General features: G+C 41.7%; 1 long non-coding RNA gene across 1 annotated transcript in view; it reads left to right on the top strand.

Moving 5' to 3' along the window:
• Positions 1–205: 205 nt before the first annotated feature.
• The window catches only part of LOC126997734 (uncharacterized), a 33,807-nt gene continuing 12,390 nt past the window's right edge, over positions 206–21,622 (top strand). Inside the window, exon 1 of the long non-coding RNA XR_007752364.1 lies at positions 206–340. This is a non-coding gene — a long non-coding RNA (uncharacterized LOC126997734). The remainder of the gene's footprint in view (positions 341–21,622) is intronic.

Genomic DNA, 21,622 nt, shown 5'->3' with positions numbered 1-21,622 from the left:
ACTGAGTTAAGAAACTGATATGAACTACCATTCTAATACCTAAACTAGTACATGTTGTAGGCCTATACACGGAGGGAAATGTCCAGAGGGTAATATGTCAGCGCTGAAAATGCTAAGGTTCACGGGAGCACTGTGGGTAAACGGCTGAGTATCGTTGATGTGACGTAAGCATCCTTTTTTTTGTCATTTCAGACCAGAGCAGCGCGTGCCGTCGAAAGGATCGGGTGTGACTGTCGCCCCTAGCGTGTGTACTTGGTGTGTGCCCGGCGGGGGGTTGCGTGGCGTGTGTATCCTGTTGCAGTCATCGAGGGGTGGAGGCGGCCTCGTCACTAGGATAAGGGTAAGTGCCAATGATCCATGGCTCTTGCAGGAAGGATAAGCGGTACATCGACGGTAATTGAGGCAAGGAAAGCCGGTAAGTGAGTGAGTCAGTGCCCCGTCGGCGTATTTCCCTACATTAAATGGGTACATGGCGCCACTCTTGAACAGGTCAGGTTACGCTAAGTTTGGTTTGGTTAGAGGAGTTAGTTAGAGGTTATAGGTTAGGTTAGGTTAGGTTAGGTTATAGGTTAGGTTATAGGTTAGGTTTGGTTATAGGTTAGGTTTGGTTAGGTTAGGTTAGGTTAGGTTAGGTTATAGGTTAGGTTAGGTTAGGTTAGGTTATAGGAGCATTATGATGGTAACTTTGTGTATGCGTAGAGACTGAATTATGTGTCCGTCTACTCGTGCCCTTTTTATTGTAGTTTCTTTACCGCAGAAGTTGAAAGCTATCTATGCCCAGAAACACTACGGAAATGCATGAATAGCTACAATTATAGGAGTTGGTATGATTGGTAATTATCGGAGTTACTAATTATAGCAATTGCCAATTACATTAGCAATAATTATACGAGTTGGTAGTTGTCCATGTCCAGAACCTTCACGGAACTAATTAAAAATGGCTGTGTTGTACGGGTTAGTGAATAATGTGGGGCAGGAGGTTCCGCAGGGGTGATGGGAAGCCGGCAGGTCGTGACGTCATCGGTGTGTCCAGGATGTTGACGCCGATAGTGATCCAGTGTGCACGGGAGGAACGGGGCGATGTGTGTCTATGGTGGGTGTGATGGTGTGCGTCTGGAGCATCATCCTAACACACTGCCGGGTAATTAGTGAGTTCAGGGTCCGGGAATGGTGAGTGTGAGGGCCTGATGAAAAAAGTTATCGTGCCTCGGGCTTCGGGTGGCGGAGGACGCAGGAGGAGGGAGGGAGGCGGCGGTCACGGGCTGAGGGAACAGAGGGAGGGAGGTGAGGCTCGTGTGCATCGTGAGGTGATAAGCAGCATGTCTTGATTATCTTTTGTTTTACTTAGGTGCAATGTTGCTATTTCACTGAGATACGTAGTTACTTAACCTAGAATTATATTACTCCTACATTCAGACTTTACCTTAATACTGTTTTGACCGATATGATACTAATTGAGGCAGAAAAAGAAGATACAAGAATATACAAGAAACCCTATTTCCATATAACGAGTTTACCTGATTTAGTGATGCAATAAACTAGTCAGACATTTCAAACAATCTTGTAACGTTGTAATCTAGTTCATTATAGCAAACGTAACCATACAAAACCTGCCGAAATTAGCTATTTCAATTAACAATTTACCAACACAAGTGCAACGTAATTAAGCATTTCAATTACTAGGTATTTCATGTGTTTTTTTTAATTTAGGTTTTATTCGTCTCCAATTTTGGTATAAAGCAACCTAATCTGTCGGAGCTAACTTACTTTACCTGACCAAATAATATCTAAACGTACTAAACCAGCCATTAGGTATTTCATTCGCTGCTCTTTCTATCAAGGTGCTTTTAATATCTAAATTTACTAAACCAGCCATTAGGTATTTCACTCGCTGCTCTTTCTATCAAGGTGCTTTTAATATCTAACTTACTAAACCAGCCATTAGGTATTTCACTCGCTTATCTTTAAAACAAGGTGCTTTTAATATCTAAACTTACTAAACCAGCCATTAGGTATTTCACTCGCTGCTCTTTCTAACAAGGTGCTTTTAATATCTAAACGTACTAAACCAGCCATTAGGTATTTCACTCGCTGCTCTTTAAAACAATGCTTTTAATATCTAAACTTACTAAACCAGCCATTAGGTATTTCACTCGTTGCTCTTTAAAACAAGGTGCTTTTTGAGGCAAGATAACCTTTAACTTGTTGTGTGGCTTCCGTTGTGAGAGCCGTGCAGTGGCGGAGATACCGTACACTTGTTTCCCTACTCCTGTGATAACATGATTCCCCCCCCTGCTATCCTTCCTCCCCTCCCCTCCCCCTCCTCTCCTACTCCCTCTCCTCCCCCACCTCAATTTTACCTCATCTCCCCCACCACCTCTCCTTTCCCCCTCTCTCCCACCTCCTCTCCTACCCCTCTCTCCTCCCCCGCCTCGTATCCTACCCCTCTCCTCCCCTCCCCTACCTCATTTCCTCCTCCTCCTCCTCCTTCCACTTCCCAACTTCTTCCCTGTTACTTTCGACTCCACTCATCTCTTTCACTTTTCCTTTTTATATCTGTTCTGAAGGTAGTTTGAAATGTCTGACGAATAAGTTCAGTTACTAAATCAGTTAGACTCGCTATAAAGCCCCTTCACCTCCCTCACATGTCTCTTTCCACTCCACTCTTCTCTTCCACTCCTTTATCACCCTTCCTATAGCTTGTTTGAAATGTCTGAGTAATTTATTGCATCACTAAATCAGGTTAACTCGTTATATGGAAATAGGGTTTCTTGTATATTCTTGTATCTTCTTTTTCTGCTTCAATCTCATCCTTTGCTCCCTTCTCATCCTCATTTTTCGTCTCATCCTACTTCCCATGCTCATCCATTTTTGCATTAGTATTACCACCACCACCAACAACAACAACAACAACCTTTGCCTCAGTCTCCTTAGTAACCTTCTCATCACACTCATTTTCCTTTTCCTTCTCATTCTACTTCTCCATTCTCATCCTTTTTTTGCCTTAGTATTTCCATCACCACCATCAACACCACCGCCGCCGCCGCCACGCCTTGAAAAGAGGAGAGGAGAGCGGAAGGTAATGCTTAAGAGGGAGGAAAAATCGTCAAGGCCAAAGATAAGAAAAATCTCCCGGGAAACTGTCCCTGCAACGTATATAAGACGAAGAAAAGACGCCCTCGCTGCCACGCCATTCACAGCGGGACGTTTTTAACATCTCTAATATTATGCATTTACATTTATTTTTACTAATCCTGCCTTACCTTCCTGCTTCATTCTCTCTCTCTCTCTCTCTCTCTCTCTCTCTCTCTCTCTCTCTCTCTCTCTCTCTCTCTCTCTCTCTCTCGTTTTTCATTTAATCGTTATCGGTTTTACATTTTTTGCTATGTTTTATGTATCTGCTGTCGTATGTATTTTTTTTTTTCTCTCTCTCTCTCTCTCTCTCTCTCTCTCTCTCTCTCTCTCTCTCTCTCTCTCTCTCTCTCTCTCTCTCTCTCTCTCTCTCTCTCTTTTTTGGTCTTTTTGTATACACTCGTTGTCCTTTCCAGGGATTTCCTTCTCTCAATTCCAACAAATCTGTTTATTTTATTTTAGCCTTCTTCATACTCTGTCATTATTTTGTATGCATGTATTTTATTTGTTTGTTTCATGTATTATATTTGTGCTCCTGTTTTTTTTCAGCTTTGAAGTCTGTATGTATCTATCTATTCATATATCTCTTTGTTTTCTTTTCGTTGTATAGCGTTCAGTAATACGTTGGGCGTTTCTCCTTTCCCGAGTCGTCAGTGAATCTTCCTGTTCCTTGCCTTTATCTGATACTTTTTCTTTCCCATTCACTCCTAAGCGTTATACTGAACCTTTCCTTTCCTTCCGTGCCCATTCAACTCAAGCACTGTACTGCATATACATCTCCAGCTTCTCATTTTGCGTTAGCTCATCCGGATTCCACTAAACGTATCGCCTCATAATCTCCATACTCTCCCTACGCGTTCCTGTAGCCTTGAGGAGCCCTTCGTCTCGTGGCTGCTTCCTGTGCCCGCTTCTGGCCTGCCTCCCGCGGTCTCCAGACAAAGCTCACGCAGGTATACCCCCTTCTGCCTTCCAGTGCTCGCTGCGTGTAGGCCAGAAACGGGGCTCTATCTCACCACAATGGGTCCTTCTCCTGTCGGTATTTTGCCTTGAAGCGGACGGTGCTTGTGTCGAGTAAGGGTTTTTAAAAGGCAGAGTCACGTAGCTCAGCGTCTCTCCCTGCCTGAGAAAGACAAGCTAGTTTCCTGCACCAAGGGACTGACTCGTGTGCGTGCTGGCCTGAGTGCCTGCCTGCTCGCCTGCCTGTCGCACTGCCGGCCTGTCTCTGGTTGCCTGCTGCTGCTCCCTCTCTTTCCTCCCCTGCAGGCTCAAGGAGGCAAGCTGAGGGGAAGGGTGGGTGAAGGGTTGGGTGGGTAACTGTCTGGGTGATTGACTGGCTGGTTGACTGGCTGTCTCATTGCTAGGCTGGTTGGCTGACTGGCTGCCCTTCGTTGCGGGGAATGATGATAAAAGTGGATGAATGACTGTGTGTGTGTGTGTGTGTGTGTGTGTGTGTGTGTGTGTGTAGAAATCGTTTATGGATAAGTTAAATAAAAAGGTACAGATGGAAAGGCGAAATCAAGACTCCGTATTTGAAACTAATTGTGGTAACAGTAAAAGAGGAAGACCGCGAATTTAAGAGCTTGTAAGATAAAAAGTTAAAACCAGCAAAATATCATAGAAAAAAAACTACTTAATATTTGGTTTTCTGTTTCATTCTTTCGCCCCAACGGTTTCGTAACAACAAGCTGGAAAACATTTTTTTTTATTCGAGTGAAGAATCTCTGAAAACTTTGAACACAGACTAGAATAGATTTAAAGCCGAGAGAGAGAGAGAGAGAGAGAGAGAGAGAGAGAGAGAGAGAGAGAGAGAGAGAGAATAGGAGTTTGAATTTACTTTAGCTTCCCTGTGCTTGTGATAATCCTAAACACACACACACACACACACACACACACACACACATACACACACATACACACACACGTAAGAAGACTGTATTTTTAAAGCAGCCGAGACGATTTAGAGAGAGAGAGAGAGAGAGAGAGAGAGAGAGAGAGAGAGAGAGTAGCTCATAGGTAAGCCACACAGACAGCAAGCACAAGCACCATCCACCTGTTTACATATTCTGCGGGGGAAATATTTATTTGTTCCAGCTGTTATTGGTTAAGCTCGTCCAGGTGGAAAACCAGGAAAAAAATGTAGCTGGTGGCGCTGACGTTATTATTTACATGGATACTATTATTATTACGATTTTTATTATTCTCGTAGTGTTTTATTCTTGCCAGCCAACACGTGACGCGCTTATAATGTTTGTCTCCCGTTTTTGAGTGTTCGGCTTATTGTTTTGGAATGTAAAAGGAATATTGATAAAAAGGGTTTGAAGTCACGTGCTCCTCTAGTATTATTGGATTCTTTTGAAATGAGAGAAATAATAAGAAAGTGGTTTTGAATTCACGTTCTTGCTAGTTTTATTGTTTTGTTGTTGACTTCAATCTTTTGTTCTTTTCCTTCCATTCTTTTGTTTTCTCGTAACATTGTCTTTCTTGTTTTCTCCCTCCTTCCGTTTTCAATTTTCCTTCTTACATTGTTTCTCAGTTTTCCTCCTCCTCCTCCTCCTCCTCCTCCTCCTCCTCCTCCACCTTCTGCTCCTCCTCCTCCAAGTTTCATTTCTCTTTAAGTCTCTCACTTGGTCCTTGGAGATATTGGCTAATCCCTCTCTTTTTCCTTGCCTTTTTACTCTCTCTCTCTCTCTCTCTCTCTCTCTCTCTCTCTCTCTCTCTCTCTCTCTCTCTCTCTCTCTCTCTCTCTCTCTCTCTCTCTCTCTCTCTCTCTCTCTCTCTCTCTCTCTCTCTCTCTCTCTCTCTCTCTCTCTCTCTCTCTCTCTCTCTCTCTCTCTACTTCTCTCCCTTATCTCTCCGGTGTTCTCCTTCACGACCTCTTTTTATTTCTTCTTCAATCATCTTTTTTTCCTTCCTTTATTTCTTCCTTCATATATTCATTAATTCGTTCATCCATTTATATAATCATCTCCTTTCCCTTTTGCTACAGGCTTTTTCTTATCTTTTATTTCTCCCACATTTCCTTCTTTCCTTCCTTTTGCCCACGGTTAATTTTTTCTTCCTTCCTTTCTCTCTTCCTTCCTTCCTCCCTTCTTCTTTATTTCATACATACATTCATTCATTTGATTTTTCTTTTCGTCTTATTCCCCTTTTTCATGACCTCCATTTTTTCCTTTCTTCTTATCTTCTCTCTTTCTTCTTCCTGTCCTCCTCCCTTCCACCGTCCTTCCATCTTTCAACCCCTCCCCCCTCCACCCAGAGACCTCCTCCCTAAACACACACACAAACACACACACAAACACACGATACCTCATGAGCACAAGAACATTATGAGTTGACGGAGTGTCAGATGACGGGCCTCGTGCATTAGAGAGAGAGAGAGAGAGAGAGAGAGAGAGAGAGAGAGAGAGAGAGAGAGAGAGAGAGAGAGAGAGAATACCCCTTCTTCCTCCTAGGGTTTCAGGGACGGAATTTTTGCTAACGATTCAAGTTTGTCGACAAAGTTTGCGGATTAAAATGACGGATGTGATCTTATTCGAAGGGATCTGGACGTGATGCCTCTGTGTTCGTGTTCGTGTGTGTGTGTGTGTGTGTGTGTGTGTGTGTGTTTCGTTCTTGAGTATTGCATATCTTCTTTTTTATCCTTGACGCTACCACCACTACTACTACTACTACTACTACTACTACTACTACTACTACTACTACTACTACTGCTACTACTACTGCTACTACTGCTACTACTACTACTACTACTACTACTACTACTACTACTACTACTACTACTACTACTACTACTACTACTACTACTACTACTACTACTACTACTACCACCTACTACTGAACAATATTTCCGCCATTGTCACCGGCGTTGCACATGATTGTATTACGGCCACTATACTGTGATTAGCAAAGCAGATGAGGAATAATAAGATTCAGGCCTGGCGTTGTGAAGCCATCTTGAGAGAGAGAGAGAGAGAGAGAGAGAGAGAGAGAGAGAGAGAGAGAGAGAATGTGTGTAAGGTTATTGATGTGTTCATGCTTTGTCTTCGTAAAAAGCACACACACACACACACACACACACACACACACACACACACGATTATTTTATTAAAAGATACATCACTGTCTAATATAATGTCCTCCTCTTCCTCCTCCTCTTTCTCCTCCAAATCCTCCTCCTTCTCCTCCTCCTTCTCATATGTTATCATTAGAGAGTGACACACAATACTCAACCACACGTCAGCTCCCTCACTTGTACATCCGTTGCGTTTACTGGCGACATTGCTTGTGGGTCACACTGTAGCAGGAACGAGCCGAATCCTTGGTTCTCGATGCCTTCATTCTTGCGTCGCACTGTTCTCTCGTTATAGGGAATGTCTTGATTGATTCTTCAACATTTCGGCGCCCAAACACACACTTTTTACAAGGCTTTCGTAGGAGTTGTGGGCATGTCCATGAGTAGTTTTATGACCCTGGTGGGAGTTTATTAAAGCCTCTATGAACGTGAAAACAACACTCACGAGAACCCGACCAATCTCCTTTCTGACCTTTGGAAACAGTCGGCGCCCAAACACACACTTTTTACAAGGCTTTCGTAGGAGTTGTGGGCATGTCCATGAGTAGTTTTATGACCCTGGTGGGAGTTTAACAAAGCCTCAATGAACGTGAAAACAACACTCACGAGAACCCGACCAATCTCCTTTTTGACCTTTGGAAAGAGTTGATGTGAGAGGCGGAAGCGTCAGAGAGCGGAAATGACCTAAGTGTGTGTACCCGGATTAGTCTGAGCTGGTTGAAGCTTGGCACTCGTCTCGCTTTCCTACCTGCCCTCATTATCCTCATTATCTCCTACAGTCAGACATCACCAAGCTTCAGAAATGGAACAAAAAGTGGCTGCTACAATTCAATGAAGAGAAATGTAGTCATGCACCTTGGGAGGGGATATCCAGCACACCAATACCACATGGGAAACACGCCACTATCCACCACAGAGGCAGAGAAAGACATGGAGTATAGTTACCAGGCTATCACTGAAAGCCAAATCCGTGCCAGTCGCAGCGGACGGGTTAATCGTTATTAGTCTACTACAGTACAAGAGCCTCTCAACGTTCCTCATGTCTGTCATATTATGTTAGATTACCCTTCTTCCAGAAATGCTTCAATATCATCGTTCTCCTTGGTCCTCTGTCAATCCTAACTTTATTTCTGGGTTGTCATTTTTGCTTTGTTTTTCCTTTTGTTATCAGTTTTACGCTTGATATAACCCTCCGTAGCCATTCCATATTCCTGAAGTTATAATACGTGCATTTAACCTTTGTCTGTCTCCTAATCTTATTCCGTTCTAGTAGTTACAAGAACCCCTTTGATATGCCCATAGCCAGCCTGATCATTTCATAGCTAAATTGAAAGTTAGTGTTATTTTCAGTGATGCAGCTTCCTATATTTGCAGCACTCCTGGCTCTTGATAAAAAAATACGGTCAACAGGAAATTAATTAGGTTTAGATAGAGTGGAACACAATTATCATCGTTAGTATTTTCAGGCAAATTCGTCGCCAATCAAAACTGCGTCGCCAATCAAAGCTGCACGCGCAGACCTTTACTTATTAAACTGGTGAATCATTTATGGAATATGTACTTAATTGCCTGCCCGTCAGCAAGAGTTAATAAAACGTTTGCTGTGCCATAAATGGAAGAAATAAATAACGAGTGTGAACATGTTAGCGGCAGCGGACTCCTCTTAAAGCTATAATCTAGTTCCTGGTCGGTGAGTGAAGAGCGGCGGGTTTGCATCTCGGCTATTGGTCTCTTTTTTTTAATATATTCATCTTAATCTTTTTTTTCTCGAGGTGAAGAGAATCTGGCCCCATATTCTCATACATTTCGAGGTTTACACACCCACATTTGAGAAGGCTTTCGTAGAGGTTTAATGTATTTCCATGGGTAGCTTTATGAGCCTATATCGTCACCCTCATAAAATAATTGCCTAAGTCATTTTTCAGTGATTTCCAGGTTTTTGTTTACATCAATTTTTCATCACGTGACGCCCATTTTTGTATAGTTGCCTTCGCCATTCAGGGTTTGAGTGTTCTAGAATTGACTTTTTCATTTCTGCCTAAATCTTAAGTCAAATAATAATGACAGTTCTTTTCGGATTTCCTGTAATGTTGAAAATAATGACTCAGGTGACGTTACGAAGGTGACGAATAGTGATCGTTAGCAAGGCTTCTGGACTTCAACGTAAATAAAAGATATCGTGAGAACCCGACTAATCCCCCTTGTGGCCTCTGGAAATGTTAGTTGTAAGAGAGAAAATGTCTTAGAATACGCGTCCTGGCCTCACAAATCACGGCTACACACACACACACACACACACACACACACACACACACACACAGACACACACACATAAAGATCATCATTGTTCAGACGGCTGCATCGATTGGTTCGGGATTCAAGGCAACTTTTGTGTAGCGGCTTCATTTGCGAGTTTTCTCCGACAAGGGAAAAAATACAGCAATCCATAGTTCCCGTCTCATTAAGTTTCGGATAATCAGTACATAATAAAAGTCGTTCGAGGTAAAGATCGCAGATAATAATGGAAGGGAAGGGAAAAAGTCAATATCTGCCAATGCGATGAAGCTGAGCGATTAATAAATGGAGGATGTGGGCAGCGAGGTCACGGGAGAGAGAGAGAGAGAGAGAGAGATCAGTATCATCAATATTTCTCTCTCTCTCTCTCTCTCTCTCTCTCTCTCTCTCTCTCTCTCTCTCTCCTTTCTTTCTTTTCTTCCTTTCTTTCTTTCTTTCTCGGATAACTACAAACACTCAAAAGATAGCAAGCGTACCATTCCATCGTTAAGGAAGCCCCGACGGTAGAGATCGTTCAGAGTGGCCCCGAGTGCTTCTTCAACCCAGCATTACAGTGGCTAGACTCTACTGAGTACTACGAAACCGCATCTTAACACCACTCGTTGTCAATCCCCCTACCACTAACCAGGCGCGTTTCCATATATCGGGTTCGTTATGAGCTTGGGATACTGTGCTACGGTGACCTTTTGACTATCCTTTATATAATTCTTAGAAACCATGCTACACGGAACAACACTATATAGTTCTTGTTGTTGTGGCGATCTCCGTCCTTAGCTAGAATTTCTTAAGAGCATTATGAGTGAGTCTTACGTTTAGGAGCACCTCATATTACTAAATCGTTAACATCATCCTTGCTGCAGCCAATTAAGATACATTCCGCATAAAACGGCGCTGTAGTTTTTTTTTGTCACGTTCGTTTTTAGGTAGAGTCATTTTGGAGTCACTTAAGTCAGTCATAATGTCCTGAGAGACCCTTGCAATGTTGTATCGTCGATTTCATCCCCACTGCAGGCAAGAAATCATTCAATACAATACAACGCCTTAGTTATGTTCTCTGTTTTCCCTTCTTGTTTAGATATGGTCATTTAGGAGATAATTTTAGTCAGCCATAATGTCCTGAGACCCTGCCAACGCTATATCATCGACTTCATATCTTTTGCAGTCACTCCATACAGAAAAAAACGCCATAGTTATGTTCTTTGTGTTCAGCTTTAGACAGTCATTCAGGAGTTATTTACGTCAGTCATATGTCCTGAGAGACTCTGGCAATGCTATATCGTCGACTTCATTTTTATTGCAGCCGAAAGATCACTCCATAAAGAAAAAAAACCCGCCTTAGTTATGTTCTTTGTGTCATGTTCAGCCTTAGACAGTCATTCAGGAGTTATTTGCGTCAGTCATATGTCCTGAGAGACTCTTGGTATGCTATCGCCAGATTTTCTAAAAGTCATAATAGTACTAATTAAACCGTTATGTGTCCAGTTCGACTTTTTAATTTCATTCTTGGGACGGAGTTAGCCAGAAGTGTTGAATTTTCATAGTTCTGCCGACATATTACAAAATCAGACGTAAAGAATTTATATAAAAAAATAACAACAAAACTATCTAAGCACGTCATCGATTCAAAAGAGATAAATCAACCACTTATTGTAGATGAAGATTAATACGACGTTTGAAAAAATTAGGTAAAGATCGTCGACTTCAACCCCACTGCAGCCAAAAAATCATTTCATTCAAAACAACCCCTTATTTATGTTCTTCGTATTACTTTCTCCCTTAGGTAAACTCACATTTTCTACTTCTGAAAGCACTTTACCACGCCAAATCATCGACTTCTTCTTCCCCCCCCCCCCCCTCATCAGCCAATAATTTAGCGCTGTGATCGATGCGGAGAACACAGACGCACTGATCCTGGCTTACTCGCACTCCGGAGCTCTAATTGCTTGCTGTCTGGGGGTGGTGGGGGTGGAGGGGGAGCAGAGCAGGGAGTGGTGGGCAGAGCGAGAGGGGGGAGGGGGGTTCAGAGCGGGGAAGACTGCAAATCAAACGAGTTCAGTGACAAACACGAAGATTTGCTGCATCCGTTGGCCTCGATGGACGGGACGGGAAGCTGGTGGACGCGAGAGTAAGAGATGACTGATGCTGTAGTATTTTTTTTTTTTATTTGTTGATCTGCAGTGTTAGGTTTCTTCTTTTAATTGCAATATCGTGGTGTTTTTTTTATAATATTTCTTTCTGTGTAGCTACTGGTGAGGGCTTTTCTTCTTCAGTTGTGGATAGCGGTGTTTTCTACTTAATATTTTTGCCCTTGATAGTTTTTTCCCTTTGAATTTTTTGTCCTTAATGATTTTTGTTCCTTATATCTGAAGGGAAGCTTGTGGACGTGAGAGTAAGAGATGACTGATGCTGTAGTAGTTTTTATTTATTTGTTGATCTGCAGTGTTATTTTTCTTCTATTAATTGCAATATCGTGTTGCTTTTTTTATAATATTTCTTTCTGTGTAGCTACTGGTGAGGGCTTTTTTTCCTCAGTTGTGGATAGCGGTGTTTTCTACTTAATATTTTTGTTCTTAATATTTTTCCCTATTATTTTTTTCCTAATGTTTTTTGTACCTAATATCTGAAGGGAAGTTTGTGGACGCGAGAGTAAGAGATGACTGATGCTGTAGTAGTTTTTTTTTTTTTATTTGTGTGTCTGCAGTGTCATTCTTTCTTTTTTAATAATATTTTTTTTTTTTTTTTTTTCTTTTCTGTCTTTCTACTGTGGTTTTTTTTTTTTTAGTTGTGGATAGCGGTGTTTTCTACTTAATATTTTTTTGACCTTAATATTTTTTCCTTATTAATTTTTGTCCTTTATATTTTTTGTTCCTAATATCTGAAGTAAAGCTGGCTGATGCTCTCGTAGATTTTTTATTATATTTGTTTATCTTCAATACTATACTTTCCTCTTTTACAATGAGTTTTTTTTCACAACAAAGGAAACAGCTAAAGGGTAAAAACAAGTAAGAAAAAAAGCCCATTAAACACTGCTCCTATGAAAGAGAATAGAATTAAGCGGCCAGAAGAAGGGTCAAGTTCGGATGGATGTGGAGTTTTCTGTTTCGTAATGTATCTTTCTTTCAGTGTCGTATTGTTTTTTTTTTTCTTTAGTAGTGGATGGTGGAGTCTTCTCCGTATTATATTGGTTTCTTTGCTATATGTATCGTCTTTAATAGTTGACGGGAAGTTGGTGGACGCGAGAGGGAGAGATGACTGATGCTGGATTAGATTTTTTCGTTATTTGTTTATTTTCAGTATTGTCGTTTCTATTTTTGATTATAATTGCGTTGTTTTCTTTTAATAATATACCGTCTTTTCCTTTCCTTTTCTTTATTTCTTTTTAATTTTATCTTTTTCTTTCTTTTTTTCCTTTCTTTCTTTTTCTTTCTTTGTGTAGAAGTTAGGTATTGTTTTTTTCTTTAGTAGTGGATGATAGTTTTTTTTTCCTTAATATCAACTCCCATCAACTGCACTAACAGGTCTTTTTATTATGTTATTTTCTCCAATTTTTTGTGTAATACGAGACCCTCAAACCTGGTTTCATGCAGAAGGCACTGGTCTTCCCTGCCCTTTTGTGTAGAGCTTACAACGTAACTCCAGACAGGAGGATTCACGACCACACTTCTACCCACTGCATGCATGAAAATAGCTTTGAAGTTATTCTATTGTACAAAGAAAAGGAAAAAAATATATTAAAGAAAGATCCCAATTACTGCACACCAGACATGACATTAGGGAAACAAACTCCACTAACCACCATTGAATGAAAGAAACAACTAATATCTACATTGAAGCAGCTTTAAAAGTCACTCATTATGGCGCTATGGTTTCTTTAATCACATTGCCTTCTTCTTCTAAATGCAGTAGTTGAGCTATTTTTTTTTACAGTAAAGGAAGCAACTCAAGGGAACAAATAGATAAATAAATAGATAAAAAAGCTAATCACTGCTCCTGTAGAATATGTAGAATCTTACTATTAGTGCAGTCATGTTTTTGTTTGTCACTGCGGTAGAGTATTATTATTCTCCATTAATATTGTTTTATCTTTTGGGAGCAATATATGTTTTTCTTTTTATTAGTCATCCTTCAGTCAAGCTGTCTTTGTCTAGTTCACGTAGTTAACTCTCGCCAAGCTGCACTGGTCTAGTCTTTAATGCGTCGGGGCTTTAAATGAATCGGCATTTTAAAATATTGTAAAGTGCAGCTCCGGAGCGGCTGAACCCTTCTGACAAACGCGAAGCATGAATCATCAGAGGATATCAGATCACTGCGAACAGTTTCCCATTAATTTTATGCCGACTAAAGTTGGAGTTCGCTCAGTAATTAATATTCATTGGTGTTCTCATTCCGTAAAACGTTTGTGAGAAAAGAGTGACTTTTCCACTCCTCAACCACGGACAACTTTTTCCCCCTCTTTCTTCATGACCTTTCTGAGGGAACAGTTTTTTTTTATATTAATGAATGCCGTGATTTAAGTTTATTATAGGAGACTAACTATTTTAATTGCATTGCACGTAAGAGGAAACGGAGAGTTACTTTTCTCCTCCACTGGCAACATTCTCTGTCTTGGTGTCATTTTGAGAGCGCAGTGAAGGTCTGCCATGACTGTGCTATGATAACTTCTCGACTTCATCCTCCACATAACTCTCGGAAATCATACGGCGCGAAACAAACGCTGTATAGGTCTTGTTATGGCTTGTACCGTCCTTAGCTACGCCTTTTCCAGAGTTCCCATTGTCATATTTATCAGCGCTGCCTCTACTCTCGTGTGGCTCATAACTACACGTCCAGCAGCTTCCCTTCAGGCCACTGTGATTGATATTTATTGGCGTTCTCAACCCATACTGAGGAGAGAGAAAAAAGAACACTACAGCATCAGTCGTCGCCTGTACTCTCGTGTGCCTAGCTCGTAACCTTTTAATCCTGCCTCACAACAACACGTCCAGCAGCCTCCCTTCAGGTTAGGTGAGCGGAAGCAGCGATGCCTCGTGGTCTCGCGGGGCTCGTTTGATCTGCCGTCCCTCTTTTCTCCCTTCCGAGCCAGTTACCTTTTCGCTCATCCCCCGGACATCATTCTCTCTTCATTAATATACCAAGTACTACCTTGACTAAAGTTGAAGCTCGCTGGTGTTCTCAACCAGCAAGAAAGGTTATGACAGGACTTCCCATTCCCCTCTTGTATTTTTTCCCTACTATTTTTTTAGTGAACGGTATTGGTATGAAAAAACCCTACCCGAGTCCCTTGTTTTTTTTTATAATTTCTTTTTTATAATTTCCTTTGTGTGCCGGTCCCCTGCTGGTCTCCCCTTATGTTTTTATTATTCATCTTTGTTTCGAAGATGGAGTGACTTTTATACGAAGAACCACCCAATCCTTCCAATCTTCTCCTCCAACCTCTTCTTCGGCCTTTCTGAATTGCCTTTGTTATTTTCCCTTGTGATTCCAAGATATAATTACTTTTACGCGATGAACTCCGTAAACCTCCTCCCAACATTTTCTTCCTATCAACTCTTCCACCCAACCTCCTCTTCGGCTTCTTTTTGTTTTGCCCCTTATGTTAAGTTTCCCTTCCGTTGCAAAGATCGAATTACTTATATATGACAAACCACCCGAACCTTCCTCCATCCTTCTCCTTCTCTCAAACTTCTTCCACCCAACCTCCTCTTCGGCCTCTTTTTTATCGGTGTCGCAGACACCGATCAACAGATTGTCCATCTTCTTAGTGTTGTTGTTGCTCTCTTCAAGTTGTTTTCCTGGGCTACCCATGCATTGTAGACATAGATTGTATAATAACATTTGTTAGCCCTGAAAGTCAGCTTTTTTTTTTTTTTGTACGTCTTGGCCTGTGGCGCCAGTAGGCCTTCACAGTAGGGCTTGATGGTCGGCCTCAGCCCGTTGTGGCGCAGGCAAGTGTTTATAGTGGCGCCATCTTTACTTTTCAGCATTTTCCATTTTAGACTCCTACTTGCATAATATAAATTGTTGGGGGGGTGTTGGAGGGTCATGCGGCGCCGATCTAGCACAGTTTTTGTGCTATTAACACTTGTTGTTTTGGCCCATATGTTAATTTTCCTTTCTGTTTCCAAGATAGAATTATTTACATATGAAAAAATCTCCAAACATCCTGCTAACCTTCTCCTCTCCTCAGCTTTCTCTTCTTCCCAACCTCTTCTTCGACTTTTTTTTGTTTGCCATTATGTTTATTTTTCCTTCTGATTCAAAGATCAAATTTCTTATTTATGAAAAACAACCCAAACCTCCTCCCAACCTTCTTCTTCTCTTAACCTTCTCTTCCTCCTCTCAACTTTCTCCTCCTCTAAACTTCCTTTGTGGTCCCATTCTGGTTTGTCTCTCACGTTTCTTTTTCCTTCTGCTCCAAAGATCGAATTACTTATACAAATGAAGAATCCAAACCTCCTCCTAATCTTCTCTCAACGTTGTCTTCCTCCTCTCAACCTTCTCCTTTAAACTTTCTCTTCGGTCCCTCTCTGGCTTGTCCCTTATGTTTCTTTTTCCCTCTGATTCAAATATCGCATTACTTATAATATGAAGAACTACCCAAACCTCCCTTCCCCCAACCCTCTCCTCTCAACCTTATTTTGCCCCCAGCCATCTTTTCGGTCCCTTTTTAGTTTGACTCGCGTTTAGTTTTCCCTCCGTTTCAAAGATCGCGTTACTCATATATTAAAAGCTACCCAAATCTCCTCCCAGCCTTCTCCTCCTCCTCCTCCTCCTCCCCTGCGTCAGTAAGGCCTCCCGGTCCGCCTGGCCTTCAGTTGTTGCTTCCCCTCTTCAGACCGGGAGGAAGGAAGCAGAGTGGAATTGTGCGTTCGAGTGTGAGTGAAGAATGGAGGTTGTGGGAGGATGGCCGATGGAAAAGTGTTGTGGACCCGAATTCACGGCATGCCAAGGATACTTTTCGGTTTTCTCCTTTTTTTACGTCCGTTTTTTGTTATCTATTTTTTTCCTTTTTCTCTTTTTGGTCTCTTGTTTTTGCAGTTGGTGTTGGCTTCATTTATATATTTTTTTCGTTGTTTCCTTTATTGGTGTTCTCTTTCTTGTTTATCTGTTTTTTTGTCTTGTTTTTTGTTTTCATCTTGCTTTTCATTTTCATTGCTTCTTCATTTTACTTTCCTCTTTTCCTTATCCTTGTTTTTTTAAAGTAACGATTCATACCTAAATTTAATCAGAACTGTGTGTGTGTGTGTGTGTGTGTGTGTGTGTGTGTGTGTGTGTGTGTGTGTGTGTGTGTGTGTTTCTAAATAACAGCTGTTTATTTATTCATTTGTCCGTAATCAACAGTATCGGAAACTTTATACATATGTGAACAATTAATTTCCTGCGGGTCGACATAGTTGAAGAGCCTGGGAAATTGACTCCATATGTTCATTTGTCGACTCTTCCTCCTCCTCCTCTTCCTCCTCCTCTTCCACCTCCTCTTCCACCTCCTCTTTTTCTTCCTCCGCTTCTGTGTGTGAAAATCGACCCCACTCCTTTATTTACTGTTGCTTGATTATTCTTCTCCTCCAACTCTTTTATTTCCTCTTCCTCCTCTTTCTCCTCAACTTCTGATCCTCTACCAAATACCAACTCCTCTTCCTTCTCCTCTTCCTCCTCCTCCATGTGTAAAAATGGACCCATGTCGTTTATTTCCCCCTTCTTTATAGTCTTCTTCCTCCTTTTACCATCTCCCTTCCTCCCTTCTACCTCCCCCTTCTCCCTCATCTACCCCCATCCTTTTCCCCTCTCCCTTTCTACCCTACCTTCTCCCCTTCCCTCATCCTCTCCCTCATTCACCACCCCCTTCCCTATTCCCCTTTTCCTTCCCTCCCTTCCCCCTTCCCCCCTTGAAAATATATATTGGAAACTATTATCAAACTATTAAAAACTCGGTACTCCACATGACTGGCTTTATTGACTGTGATTGGTGGCCTCCGCGGTGTTTGGGCCCCGCCGGCTGGTTGATTCTGTTTGTTGTGCTTCCAGCGGCGCGTGGAAGAGAGATGTTGGCGTGTTTTATGTGTGTGTGTGTGTGTGTGTGTGTGTGTGTGTGTGTGTGTGTGTGTGTGTGTGTGTGCATGGGATTTCTTTAGTTGTTTATTTTTTTGTGTGTGTATGAATGATGTTTTCTCTTTGTTGTTTTTCTTGTTTATCTTTCTTAGTGAGTTTTAGTACGTTCTACCATTTGTGTGTGTGTGTGTGTGTGTGTGCGTGTGCGTGTGCGTATGTGCGTGTGTGTGTGTGTGTGTGTGGTGTTGAGGTGGGGGGTGGGGGGGGACGTCTCTCCTGGTTGTGGCTGGAACAGAAAAAAAACGTTTCCTTGTTCTTTTTTCCCTCACTTTTTTTCATCACGGCGAGGAGGCGACTTTTTTTGTCTGGTCGCGATGCTGAAAACTGTATTGAAGTCCCGGGGAGTCGACTTTTTTCCCCGCGTCATCCCAAGAATTACATATCTGAGAGTTCATTGGTTTTTTTTTTTCTATTTTCAGATGATCGTTTTCGTTGGCGCGTTATTCTAATCTCGTTGCATTTGTTTTATCCTTTGTTTCACAGTATTGCCACGCCACCATCACCACTATTTCTACTACTACTATACTACTACTTTAGAGCCAACGGGAAGGAGATGAGCACAGAGGCCACGCGTAGCTTTAGCGTATACCCTCAATCTTGCTATTACTTATAACAACAACTACTACTTTTTTTTACATCAAAAGTAGCAGCTCCAGGGCAAAAACCAAACAAACAAACAAAAAAAAAGAACTAATTCCACCTCCTCTGATATCACTATTTTTTTTTCTCACTGATTGTTGTTTTTGCTGTTGTTATTAATCGATGCTTCTTCTGTTCTGTTATTTACGATGCTGATGCTGCTGTGCCACTTGTTTCCGCTGCTATTTTTTTTTTTTTTTAGCTACAGTTTCCACCATTGTCACCTCCGGAATGGCTGATGATTTTGTTGTTGTCGCCGGCGTTGTTGCCACATTTTGTTTTCTGATACGGTTGTAAGTTAATTAAAAGCTGGGATTGTCAATTAACCCTCTGTGATGGGCGGCGCAGACGGAACGCGGCGGGGCTGGGCATGAAGGGGCAGAAGCCGAACCATAGAGCGCCATGCAGAGCCCCCTGGCGGAGCCGTGGCTCGAATGTTTGGTTAGGTTGGTGGCGTGACAGTTGTGGGTTTTTCTGTGTCCCCTGTTTGGCTTATTATTGTTCATTCTCTTTTGTTTTTATTGTTCCATGTCTACCTCGTCTGTCTCTATTTATCTCTGCTATTTATATATTTATCTTTTATCTTAATCTACCTGTTTAATTTTCCGCCTTTTCTGTCTACTTATATAAGGGGTTTTGCTTTTTTATCTATCTATTCATCTGTCCATTGGGTTGTATGTATTTCTGAGCGTTTCTGTCTATGTATGTGTGAGTCTCCTTCTCTATTTGTATCTGTCGATCCATCTCTCTATACATATTTATCTATCTTTCGATCCCTCCCTCTTTCAGTTTATAACATTTCCCATTCTCTATCTATCTATCCCTTTCAATCTACGTACCTACCTCTTTCCATGTATTCAGAATTTTCCTTTTGTGTCAACCTATGTGTTGTATTGTGAGGGGCATGACCGTTTGAATTAGCCTCAAGATAACCTGTCTAGCTCCTATGTATTATTCTTAGCTCAGCCTCTAAGTAACCTATCTAGCTCCATGTATCCTGTTTAACTCAGCCTCGATCAATCCTTCATAGCTAAGTCTCTCTGTTACCTGTCTATCCATTAGCCTGTCTACCGTTCTGCCTGATGTGTTGTGAGGTTCATGACATTTCCGCGCCGTTTAGCTTAGCGGCAGTGGTCGCTAAAAGCCCGTGAAGCGTAATTATGCCAGGCTCGACATTCCCTTTGAAGATCGGCGTTTTTTCCCTTTTTCATGCAGCTGAGCATAATGATTCCAAACAGATTCGTCGGAAGCGGCGGTCACATAACCAGACTCTTAACAAGTACGAAGGCCAATTAGAGTTGTAATTGTCCCCTCCCGGCTTGCACTCAAGGCCAGGAAGAGAATAGTAATCTGAATGCTGATTTTTTTTGGTTGACGGATAGAACAATAGGATAGTGTAATATCACCTTCCTACATACACCCAGAACCGGTTGAGAGAATAGTCTGAACACTGAGTTAATTGGTTGATCGAAAGAAAAGTGTTTGGCACAGTAAACTGACTTGCACACGAGTGAATTGGTCTAATGAACAGAATACGGAGGTCATGTTTTGTTGACCGCAAACAATGTACATTTCATTTGCTCATGCCTTAGTTTTGGCAGTAGGTTCAGCGACAAGATAATGGTTTGATGCGCTCTCTCTCTCTCTCTCTCTCTCTCTCTCTCTCTCTCTCTCTCTCTCTCTCTCTCTCTCTCTCTCTCTCTCTCTCTCTCTCTCTCTCTCTCTATCTCTCGCTCTCTCTCTCTCTCTCTCTCTCTCTCTCTCTCTCTCTCTCTCTCTCTCTCTCTCTCTCTCTCTCTCTCTCTCTCTCTCTCTCTCTCTCTCTCTCTCTCTCTCTCTCTCTCTCTCTCTCTCTCTCTCTCTCGTAAATTCTTAGTTATAGCTGCGGAATAGTCAGGTAAATAGTACAGTGGTTAATAAATAAGAATAGTTCCTTTAGAAACGACAGAAGACTGATAAGCCTTCAACATGTATCGGAAAACTAGACGGTCAGTGTAGACTAGCGGAAATAGTTTGTTTTCCGGCAACCACTTCTACGAAGACAGGCTAACGAGAATCCATCTTTTGTCATGTAGAGAAGAGATTCTTGGAATGGAGAACTCGTCAATAACAACATAAAAAAATAACAGTAAAGTTTTTCGTTGAGGAATGAAGAATATTTTCCCATCGGGAGATATGAATATTGATAAATGGTTTGATAGACATATAGATAAATAAATAGATATATAGACAAAGATAGATAGATAGAGAGAGAGAGAGAGAGAGAGAGAGAGAGAGAGAGAGAGAGAGAGAGAGAGAGAGAGAGAGAGAGAGAGATATTCATCCTGTTGTTTACGACTCCAAGTTGATCTACGAACTTCAGCAAACCAATCCAACCTGCTGGAGTACGTAGTGTGTGTGTGTGTGTGTGTGTGTGTGTATGTGTGTGTGTGTTGCTACGTAAGAGTTTTTGCCTTTTATTTTTTTTCTTGGTTTGTGTCTAATTTTTGTCTTCGTGTCTTGTGTTTTTTTTTCTTTCACTTGTTGTATTTTCCGTACACGTGTTTCTCTTTCCATCTGTCTGTCTGATCCTCTGTCTGTATCTAACTTTATATATATTCCTGTCCCGTCTCTGTCTTGCTATTTTTCCGTTTTATTTTTTATTTTTTTTACTCCTATTTTTCTCTCTCTCTCTCTCTCTCTCTCTCTCTCTCTCTCTCTCTCTCTCTCTCTCTCTCTCTCTCTCTCTCTCTCTCTCTCTCTCTCTCTCTCTCTCTCTCTCTCTCTCTCTCTCTCTCTCTCTCTCTCTCTCTCTCTCTCTCTCTCTCTAACACAATTTAAATGTCTTCATCGCCACGTTTACAAATTCTGAGTCGCTCCACAAAATTGTTCCTCCATGAATAAAAGCAGGTCAGGTTGTGGGAATTTTGGGGAGGACTTGTATTTATTATGCTAAGGAGCCATTGTGTGTGTGTGTGTGTGTGTGTGTGTGTGTGTGTGTGTGTTTTATCAGTTGGTTACGAAAACACTACAACTACTACTACTACTACTACTACTACTACTACTACTACTACTACAACAACTACTACTACTACTACTACTGCAACTACTACTACGACAACTACTACTACTACTACTACTACTACCACCATCATTTTAACTCTATTGGAATGTATTTTTTGTCCCGTAGGCTATAAATTTTACGATGCCATCCGTGTTCATGCATGACTAGTAAAGCGAATCGATACGGTCGCATTTATTGGTGGTGGCGGTGTTGATGGGGGAGAGGGGGGGACGCTGGTGGTGGTGGGGGGGGGGCGCTGGTGGTGGTGGTTGTGGTGGTGGTGGGTATAGAGGTGATAGTGGTAGCCTTTATTATGCAGTTTTATAGTGATG

Source organism: Eriocheir sinensis, chromosome 12 (assembly GCF_024679095.1).
Source record: "Eriocheir sinensis breed Jianghai 21 chromosome 12, ASM2467909v1, whole genome shotgun sequence".
NCBI classification, from domain to species: domain Eukaryota; kingdom Metazoa; phylum Arthropoda; class Malacostraca; order Decapoda; family Varunidae; genus Eriocheir; species Eriocheir sinensis.
This window is presented reverse-complemented; position numbering and strand designations above follow the sequence as displayed.